The following is a 10426-nucleotide window of genomic DNA, read 5'->3' as shown; positions in this document are numbered from 1 at the left end:
TAATAAAATCAACTTTCAACCCAAAGTTATTAAAAAATACAAGGAAGGGCACTTCATACTCATCAAAGGTAAAATCTTCCAAGAGGAACTCTCAATTCTAAATATCTATGCTCCAAATACAAGGGCAGCCACATTCATTAAAGATACTTTAGTAAAGCTCAAAGCACACATTGCACCTCACACAATAATAGTGGGGGACTTCAACACCCCACTCTCATCAATAGACAGATCCTGGAAACAGAAACTAAACAGACACACAGTGAAACTATCAGAAGTTATGAAACAAATGGATTTAACAGATACAACTTGCAAAACACATGAAACTCAATAAGAAGGAAGACCAAAGTGTGAATACTTTGTTCCTTCTTAGAATGGGGAACTAAATACCCATGGAAAGAGTTACAGAGACAAAGTTCAGAGCTGAGAAGGAAGGAAGGACCATCCAGAGACTGCTGCACCGGGGATCCATCCCATAAACAACCACCAAACCCAGACACTATTGCATATGTCAACAAGATTTTGCTGACAGGACACTGTTATAGCTATCTCTTCTGAGGCTGTGCCAGTGCCTGGCAAATACAGAAGTGGTTGCTCACAGTCATCTATTGGATTGAACACAGGGCCCCCCAATGAAGGAGCTAGAGAATGTACCCAAGGACCTAAAGGGGTCTGCAACCATATAAGAGGAACAACAATATGAACTAACCAGTACCCCCAGAGCTTGTGTCTCTAATTGCATATGTAGCAGAGGATGGCTTATTCGGCCATCATTGGGAGGAGAGGACCTTGGTCTGGCAAAGATTATATGCCCCAGTACAGGGAAATGCCAGGGCCTGGAAGCAGGAGTGGGTGGGTTGAGGAGCAGGGCTGGGGGAGGGTATAGGGGACTTTCAGGATAGCATTTGAAATGTAAATGAAGAAAATATCTAATTAAAAAAAAGGTACTGGGGCTGGCAAGATGGCTTAGCAGGTAAGAGCACTGACTGCTCTTCCAAAGGTCCTGAGTTCAAATCCTGAGTTCAACCACATGATGGCTGGCAACCACCCATAATGAAATCTGATGCCCTCTTCTGGCATGTCTGAAGTTAGCTACAGTGTTCTTATGAGTAATAATAAATAAGTCTTTGGGCTGGAGCAAGCAGGGCCAACCAGAGCCAGCAGAGGTCCTAAAAATAATTCCCAGGCCGGGTGTGGTGGCACACGCCTTTAATCCCAGCACTTGGGAGGCAGAGGCAGGTGGATCTCTGAGTTCGAGGACAGCCTGGTCTACAAAGTGAGTTCCAGGACAGCCAGGGCTACACAGAGAAACCCTGTCTCAAAAAACCAAAAAAAAAAAAAAAAAATTAATTCCCAACAACCAAAGGCATCATCACATGAAGGCTCACAACCAACTGTACAGCTACAGTGTACTCATATACATTAAATAAATAAATACATACATAAATAAATACATAAATACATACATAAATATTTTTTAAAAGAATCTAAAGAATCATGCTGTTAGACTTGTACCTTAAAAAATAAAACAAGCTGGATAGTGTTGCTCACCTTTAATCTCAGCACTCAGGAGTCAGGGGCAGGCAGATCTCTGAGTTCAAGGCCAGCCTGGTCTACAGAGTGAGTTCCAGGGCAGCAGAGAAACCCTGTCTCTAAATTAAATTAAATTTTAAAAAAAACAAACAAACTTGTGGGTCTGGAGAGATTGGTCAGTGGTTAGAGCACTTGCTGCTTGTCCAAAGGACCAAGTTTGGTTCCCAGCTGTGGAAACACCACAGTTGCTATAACTCCAGCATCCTCCTTTCGTCTCTTCTTTGGACACCCACACATGTAGCATATAAATACACAGACATATATACACATAGATAAAAATAAAAATTTTTAATTTGTAACCACAATAAATACAATATTTGTAAATATTTTCTGTGCACAAAAACTACTCTGGCATCAAGAACTTCACATCTGTAGTCATTACCATATTTTCTCTGTGTGCAGTTGCTGTATGCTGGGGACACACAGTATTTTTACATCTATGCTTATGGGTACTTTCTCAACCCTCATTTTCTTCTTGTATTTGCATAGCTACAGCACTGATAAGCCTTCACTCTGCTTTTACCAACCCAAAGAATCCACCTGGAAGGTGATTTTTAGGGGATTCAAATCTTTTTTTTTTTTTTTTTACTTACTTATAAGTACACAGTAGCTGTCTTCAGACACCCCAGAAGAGGGCATCAGATCTCATTACAGAAGCCGGGCGTGGTGGCGCATGCCTTTAATCCCAGCACTTGGGAGGCAGAGGCAGGAGGATTTCTGAGTTCGAGGCCAGCCTGGTCTACANAGTGAGTTCCAGGACAGCCAAGGCTACACAGAGAAACCCTGTCTCGAAAAACCAAAAAAAAAAAAAAACCAAAAAAAACAAAACAAAACAAAAAAAAACAGATCTCATTACAGATGGTTGTGAGCCACCATGTAGTTGCTGGAATTTTAACTCAGGACCTCTGGAAGAGCAGTCAGTGCTCTTAACCTCTGAGCCATCTCTCCAGCCCAGGGATTCAAATCTTGTCTTTCTACTACTCACTTTAGGATTGAGTCAAATAATTTAAGCCTTCCAGACTCGTTTCTCCATTTGAAAGGAGAATAGTGATAAATGCAGTACCAGCTCCATGGTGTCGTTATGGGGTTAAATGAAAAAACCTAGCTAAGTACAGCTCTTAAGTCTTGTGCTGGGTACATGGTAAGTGACCCATACACTGTTGTTGTTTTTTATTCTCTAGGCACTCTCTGTGTATGTTACAGGTATGTATGTGTGCACATGCATGTGGAGACCAGAGGGCAACCTTGGGTACTGTATTAGTCAGGGTGTTCTAAAGGAACAGAAGTGAGTTATTAGACTGAGTTACAGGGTAGAGTTGAAGTAGGTCCAACAAAGGCTATCTCACAACAGAGTGGCCAAGAATCCAGTAATTGTTCATTTTTCTGGGACTCGGTGTTTTTGGCAGAACCAGTCAGGTGCTGGAGTCCTAGAGGATTCCCAGAGAGCTGCTGCCTTAGTTAGTGTGACCATGACTGTGATGACACAGCATGACCAAGGTAACTCATGAAAGAAAGCACTTAAATGGAGCCTCGTAGGCTTAGATTTTTCAAAATCTACTTTAATTAGGATTCTTAAACACTTCAACCTCCCGCTAGTCCACCAACCAGAGGGAGTGGAGGAAGAGGGTTAATAGGACCAAGCAGATGTGGACCTGTTTAGAAGGAGTTCTTTGGGACAATTCCATTCTTTGTTGCCAGGATATCAGCCGTCCAGTCCAAAACATCAAATACAAATCAGTAGTGGTAGTCCAGTCCAATTGGCAACTACCAAACATGAATCAGTAACATCGGTTTGATCCAGAAGAAACCCCAAAGCTCCACTGAATGAGCACAGGTCCACAAAGAAGTGGCAAGAAACAGCCAGAATACCACGAGAAGTTCTTTGGCACTTTTCTCTCTACAAAGCCATGACAAGCGAAGATTGGTGAAGACCAGCAAAGTGTTGCAAGGTGAACCAATGCAAGACCAATGTTCACTGTCTGTTGGGTTATACTTACACTCTTTCCAAACATTCTGTGTGCTCTCAAGTGTCTGCTTCAGCAAACCAGCCTGGAAAACATCACATGACTCAATCGAGTCTCCAAAGAAACCAACATTTTCCACTTCAGGGGCTTTCAAACGGTTACATCAGGTTATTTCATGGCCACCACAGCAGGGACCTTGGTGGCAGCAGGCTGGCATGGCAGGGGAGCATAGCTGAGAGCTCCTATCTGATCTGCAGATAGATAGATCTGGCCTGGTATGGACTTTTGAAACCTGAAACCCCTCCTCCAGTGACATATGTTCTCCAACAAGGCCAAACCTCTCAATCCTTCCTAAACAATCCACTGGTTGGGAACCAAATACACAAATACAGGAGCCGGGCGTGGTGGCGCACGCCTTTAATCCCAGCACTTGGGAGGCAGAGGCAGACGGATTTCTGAGTTCGAGGACAGCCTGGTCTATAAAGTGAGTTCCAGGACAGCCAGAGCTATACAGAGAAACCCTGTCTCCAAAAACAAAAACACAAAAAACAAATACATGAGCCAATGGGGGCCTTTCTCATCCAAACCACCATAGCAGCTGGTCTTCGATTCATGTTGGAATCCCAAAGTAGTTCTAACACTGGCAACGAACTCTCTCAGTAGCAGGACAGGGATGAACTGGTCAGCCAAATGAAGACAAGTAGTCAAAAAACAAAATCTTCCCTCTTCTGTGTCCTTTTTTGTGGGCAGAAGGTGTGGACCAGACTTAGTGAGGGTGTTCCCAATTCAAATATTCCAACGAAAAAAAATTCCTCACAGGCATGCAAGCTGGGTGGGTTCCAGATGTAATAAGATTGACAGCCAAAATAGCCATCACAGGTGTCATTCCTCAAAAGCCATCTTCTTCTTGTTTTCTTTCTTTTTTGAAGCAGTGTCTCTCAGTACTCTAGAACTGAGCAAGTAGGCTAAGCTGTCTGGTTAGTAGGCTCCAGGGATCCATCTGTCTTCCCAGTACTGGTATTACAAGTGTATGCCACAGTGCACACCTTTGATCTATGTGGGCTGTGGGAGCCAGCCCAGGCCTCATGCTTGCAAGTCCTTACCACATGAGTTATTGCCCTACCTTTATTGTTCTGATTATTGTGACAAGGTCTCAAATGTAGCCCAGGTTGACTTGAACTCACTAAGTATTCCAGGCTGGCCTTCAATTTAAAGGGGTCCTGCAGACTCAGCCTCCCAAATGCTTCATTATAGCAATGTTCCATGATGCTCAACTTATATTTTAACTGTTAGTATAACTTTATCCTGTAGCCTCTTACATCTCGTAGCTAAATGCACTGGATACATGACAGAAAGCCACATATATTCTGTCTCTAACTGGGTGTTTATTCTGTTTCTGAAAAATTGCAAAATCCAATATTTGGGGGTCCAGGAGTTACCTCACAAACCACAAGAACACCAATCTCAGTCAGACAGGGGTAGTTTATTGAGCATTCACCCCAGAACTGATTGATTAGGGCCACAGACCAGATTTGGGAGCTAATTGTGATCCTGAGTCAAGATCTTACAGGGCTTTTAAGCCTGAGGTCCACAAATATCTGTGCCAAGTTACTTTACTAATCAGGATTTAGGGATGGGGGCTTCCTTAGGACCATGTCTTTGTTGTACACTTATCCTGCTTTCATTCGTTGTGGTACTCAACTGTGACAGGAGACTTGCCTTGTCTAACATTCATGTCTTACCTTGCCAACCAAGATGTCAGTTACTCATGTACAAGTCTCTTTCTGCCAAGTAGGGTATCAGTTCCCAGACTAAGTAAACCAAAACTAGACTCCCCGCTCAAAATGGAAGTCTTATTTCAAATAACTTTTTACATTGGTGCAGGTGTTTCTCTTGTGTTGAGGTCCACCCTAGGAGCAGGTTATAAAAGCAAAAAAAACAAAAACAAAAACAAAAAAACAAAAAAACCCCATAAAATCTTATACATAGATTCAGGAAATGCTGCCTGGTGGTTGGTTTGAGTCCAGGTTTATTGTGGCTAACTATATAAAGCAGTTCTGACTGACTTCTGTTGTGATTGGTTTTCAAGAGCACAGAACATAATTATATACAGATTATATAATAATACATGGTTATATACAGAATATGTACTCAATCTGAGAAAGTTTCCTAGCCATACCAGAAACAACATATGAGAAAAGTTTCCTTATAATATTAGTTAACAGCACAAAATGGCAGGCTACACAGGTAACATTACCTAGGCTTTAACCTTCTACCTAGGCCTCAACACCACAAGGCAGCAAAAAAGCTGTCCTGGTATGGTGGTACACAACTTTGATCCTACCACTGGGGAGACACAGGCAGGCAAACTCACTGAGTGTGAGGCCAGTCTGGTCTACACAGTGAGCTCTAGGCCAGCCAAGGCTAACACAGTGAGACCTTATCTCAAAATAATCAAAAGCCTCAAGCCTTCGAACATTAGGGAGGGGTTGGGGGAAAGATACCACCTCTTCAAGAAAGCACTGCATTATCAAAATTAAAATGTGTACTTATTTATCCTTTTCGAGTGTTTGTTAGTTTTCAAGACAGGGTTTCTTTGTGTAGGCCTGGCTGTCCTGGAAATCACTCTTTAGACCAGGCTGGTCTCAAACTCACAGAGCTCTGCCTGTCTCTGCCTCCCAAGTGCTGGGTTTAAAGTGCACCACCACTGCCCTGCTTATTTTTTTTTTCCTATGGGCATTAGGATTGAAAGCATGCACCACCAGGGGTCTAATGAGTTCCAGGCTGGCTCTAGTTAGCCCTGTAACAGAGGATAACCTTGAACTCTGACCCTCTTCTGCCTTCAGTGTGCCCAGCTAAAGACAGCTCATTTTAAAAGTCAAACCCGTTAAATAAACAAACAAACATTAATTGAAGTGGCAAATTTGATGCTATTACTACAAACTAAAAATAGTAAGTTGGATAGTTACAACTGACAAAAACAAGCAGGGAGTGATGGCTCCTGGCTTAATCTCCTTTCCCCCAGGATATACACACTCACACACACACACACACACACACACACACACACACACACACATGCGCTCACGTTCACACACATGCATACACACACAGGAGGCAGAGGCAGGCTAATCTCTCTGAATTTAGCTAATCTCCAGGCCAATTTGGTTTCCGTAATGAGTTCTAGGACAGCCAGGGCTATATAGAAAGACCCTGTATCAAACAAAAGAAAACCTGTTAAAAACAACTTTAGCATTATTGGATATATCTTGAACCTAAACTTTAATTACTGGACCTTTGAAATCAGTCCCACTGTGGTGTAATCAATACCAACAAAGCATGAATGAGAGTCTGGTGGAAAAGTCGTTTTCTCTGAGGCGCTGAGAGTTATTGCTTGCACTGCGCAGCCAGGGACTCTAGTCCTTGCCCTGAATCTGCTCTAGAGCATGGGTACATTGCAATGAATAGCCACGTGCAGGCAATAGATGGACTGTGTTTCCAAGACTCCTGCTGATAGTACAGTCCAAAGTTCAAGGCCACAGCCTACACACAGCCTCCCTCTAAGGTCCCAGTTATCGCCAGGTTTCTTACCATACCAACCAGCAGCACTGCCACCGAAAGGCTTGTGTTGTTTGTTGGATAACTACAGAAGTCTGCATGTGCTCAGTACAGACACAGTTTTTAACAAAGATGGTTTGCTTTTTTTTTTTTTTAATTTTCTTCCCAGTTTTCTCCTCTACCCACCTATCTTTGTCTCTTTTTATATAAATCTTTTTATAACATGTATGTAGGTATACATGTGTTTTGTGTGCATGAAGGTTTGGGTGAGCACACTGTAGGAGGGAGGTCAGAGGACAACTTTAGGAAGTAGTTCTCTCCTTCCACCACGCAGGTCCTGGGAATCCATCTCTGGTCCTCAGATTTGGTGGCTGGCACCTTCATCTGCAGAGTCATTTCACCAGCCCAATATTTTTTTAAATAAGTGTGATTCTGAGCTGATTGAGTCTAGGGATGCTGTGATGTCCAGATAACACAGGGTAAAGTACCCCTCTGAACAGGTTCCTTATCTGCAATGGTATCTACTCAACTGGGTTGCTTGGAGATCATGTGTATAACAGCCCACAGTCACACTGTGGCAGCTCTTAAAGAGGATATGCTTGCTGTCCTAGTTAGGGTTCCATTGCTGTGAAGAGACACCATGACCAAGGTAACTCTTATAAAACACAACATTTAATTGGGGCTGGCTTACAGGTTCAGAGATTCAGTCCATTATCATCAAGGCAGGAAACATGGAAGCATCCAGGCAGGCATGGCACCAGAGGAGTGAGAGTTCTACATCTTGTTCCAAAGACAAACAGGATAAGGCTTGAATCTCTCAGGTAGCTAGGAGGAGGGTCTCAAAGCCCAGCCACACAGTAATACAATTTCTCCAACAAGACCACACTTCCAAATCGTGCCACTCCCTGGGCCAAGTGTATTCAAACCACTACACTTGCTTTATTCATTCCTACGGTTTCAGTGCTGTGTCAGTGCCATGTGCAGGTAAGCGATGTCTCTCTCGGGAAGGTTACACTTAGGTAAGGAGAAAGTAAAAAGGCAGAGATGCACAGTAAGACCTAGCTCAAATAAATAGGCAGATAGATAGATGATAGGTAGATGAGAGGGAGGAAAAGAGAGAGAAGGGTGTGCATATAAGATAAAAGTGTCTTTGGAGGCCACAAGTGTTAAAGTTCTTAGAACTGGAGTTTATAAGCAGATGTGAGCCACCTGGCATGTGTGCCAGGAACTGAACTCCAGTCCTCTGCAGCAGCAGCAATAAAAGCGCTCAACCAAGTACATGCATAACATATATATAAAACCTTATGACTATGTTAGTTTGCTTTTTGTGGCTGTGATCAAACACTGACTAAAACCAACCAAGGAGGAAAGGGTTTCTCTGGCTACAGGTAGAAATCACAGTCTATTATGAAGGGAAATCAGGGCAGGAACTCAAGGCAGGAACCTAGAAACAGGGACTGAAACAAAGGCTACAGAAAGAATTCTGTTTACTGGCTTGCTCCATGGGCCCACATTCTAAAATCCTTATTATCGCATGGGTCCGAGGGACGAGGGACAGAACTCAGGTGGTCAGGCTTAGTGGTTAAGTGCCTTTATTTACTGAGCCAAGATCCCGACATCGGGTTCCTATTGTTCTTGTATTTACCATTTTCCTTTTCAATGCTAGCTAGAGTTTCCTTCTAAAAATGGAAATCTGCACATATTCCTGTCCTATTTAAAACTTCCTACTGAAGGCTGGAAAGATGGCTCAACAGATCAGAGCACTCCTTGCTCTTGCAGAGAACTTCAGTTCAATTCCAGGACCTATATGGTAGATAACAATCAACTGCAACTTCAGTTCAGGGCATCTGGTACACTCTTCTGGCTCACGTGGGCACTGGATGCATAGGTGCACAGACATACATGCAGGCAAAACACCTATACACATAAACAATAAAATTAATCTTAAAAAATAAAATATACTGGGCTGGTGAGATGGTTCAGCAGGTAAGAGCACCCAACTGCTCTTCCAAAGGTTCTTAGTTCAAATCCCAGCAACCACATGGTGGCTCACAACCATCCGTAACAAGATCTGACTCCCTCTTCTGGTGTGTCTGAAGACAGCTACACTGTACTTACATGTAATAAATAAATACATATTTAAAAAAATACTATTGGTACATAATGCACACGCATGACATGTATTACCACACACACCACACATACACACACCATACATACATTCAAAGAATGACACGTATTACCACACACACCATACATATATCCAAAGAATTGTTATGTATACTCTGAGCCTTGACTTTTCATTTTTTTTTGTGTGTGTTTTATTGTAGCATTCATTTCACAGAGCTGATGATTACTAGGCCTTGGGTTCACTAGGTAAGCATTGTGCTACTGAGCTGTACCTCAGCCAGAGCTTGACTTTTCTAAGTAGCTTATGTTACTGTCACCCTACATGCTGTCCTTTCTATCCAGCCTCTCTGGTTCACCACCCATCTGAGTCACCATCCATCCACTCTGGTTCCCCATCCAGATTCTTTAGTCCTCTGCTTCACTTGACCATAAGAGAGGGAGTCACCCTCTGGTCCCCCCACCCCCACCCCCAGGCTGCCCCTGCTGTGTCTGTGTCAGGACAAAGCCCAAGAAATCTTGCTCAGGAATCATGGGGTTTCCAACAATAGTCTTGATCCTTATCTCTAAGTTACCCATTGTTTCAGCTTTGTCATTTCTTGCCTCCCTAAAAATAGACTTTTTGTTAAAGCCCAAAAGCCCATTCCAAGCCCACAGGTTTTCAGGCCCTGGTGGACCAGACAATGAAGTGTCCCAACACAGTCCTTTCAGACAGGGTTGAGAAGGCTAGGCAGTGCTCAGCCAGGGCAAATTACATTACAAGAGCCCCATTCTACACTCAGATAAAGGTTCTCCCCTGGCATATCCACAGCATCCTGGTGAGTCAGCAAGCTGGCTCAGGGGTTAAAGGTACTTGCCACCAAACCTGATGACCTGCATTCAATCCTTTTTGAACTCTCTTAGTAGAAGAAGAGAACCGATTCTCAGGATGTGCACCATGGAGTGCATGCACACATGCACACATGCACATACATACACAATTAATTAATTACGTTTTGTTGTTAGTGGTTTTTCCTTTGGTTTTCTGAGACAGGGTTTCTTAAATAAATAAATAAATAAATAAAGTTTTGTTGGTAGTGGTTTTTCCTTTGTTTTTCTGAGACAGGGTTTGAGAGAGAGAGAGCGAGAGAAGAAGAAGGAGGAGGAGAAGAAGGAGGAGGAGGAGGAGGAAACGAGGAGGGAGGGAG

At 43.1% G+C, this 10426-nt stretch overlaps 1 protein-coding gene across 1 annotated transcript in view; it reads right to left on the bottom strand.

Annotated features, from left to right (window-relative positions):
• Positions 1–10426, bottom strand: part of Snx10 (sorting nexin 10) — a 70988-nt gene that overhangs the window by 59596 nt on the left and 966 nt on the right. The gene's annotated exons all lie outside the window — the stretch shown is intronic.

This window comes from Mus caroli, chromosome 6, assembly GCF_900094665.2.
Source record: "Mus caroli chromosome 6, CAROLI_EIJ_v1.1, whole genome shotgun sequence".
In the NCBI taxonomy this organism is placed as follows: domain Eukaryota; kingdom Metazoa; phylum Chordata; class Mammalia; order Rodentia; family Muridae; genus Mus; species Mus caroli.
Note: the sequence above shows the minus strand (reverse complement) of the source record. Positions and strands in the feature narration are given on the sequence as shown.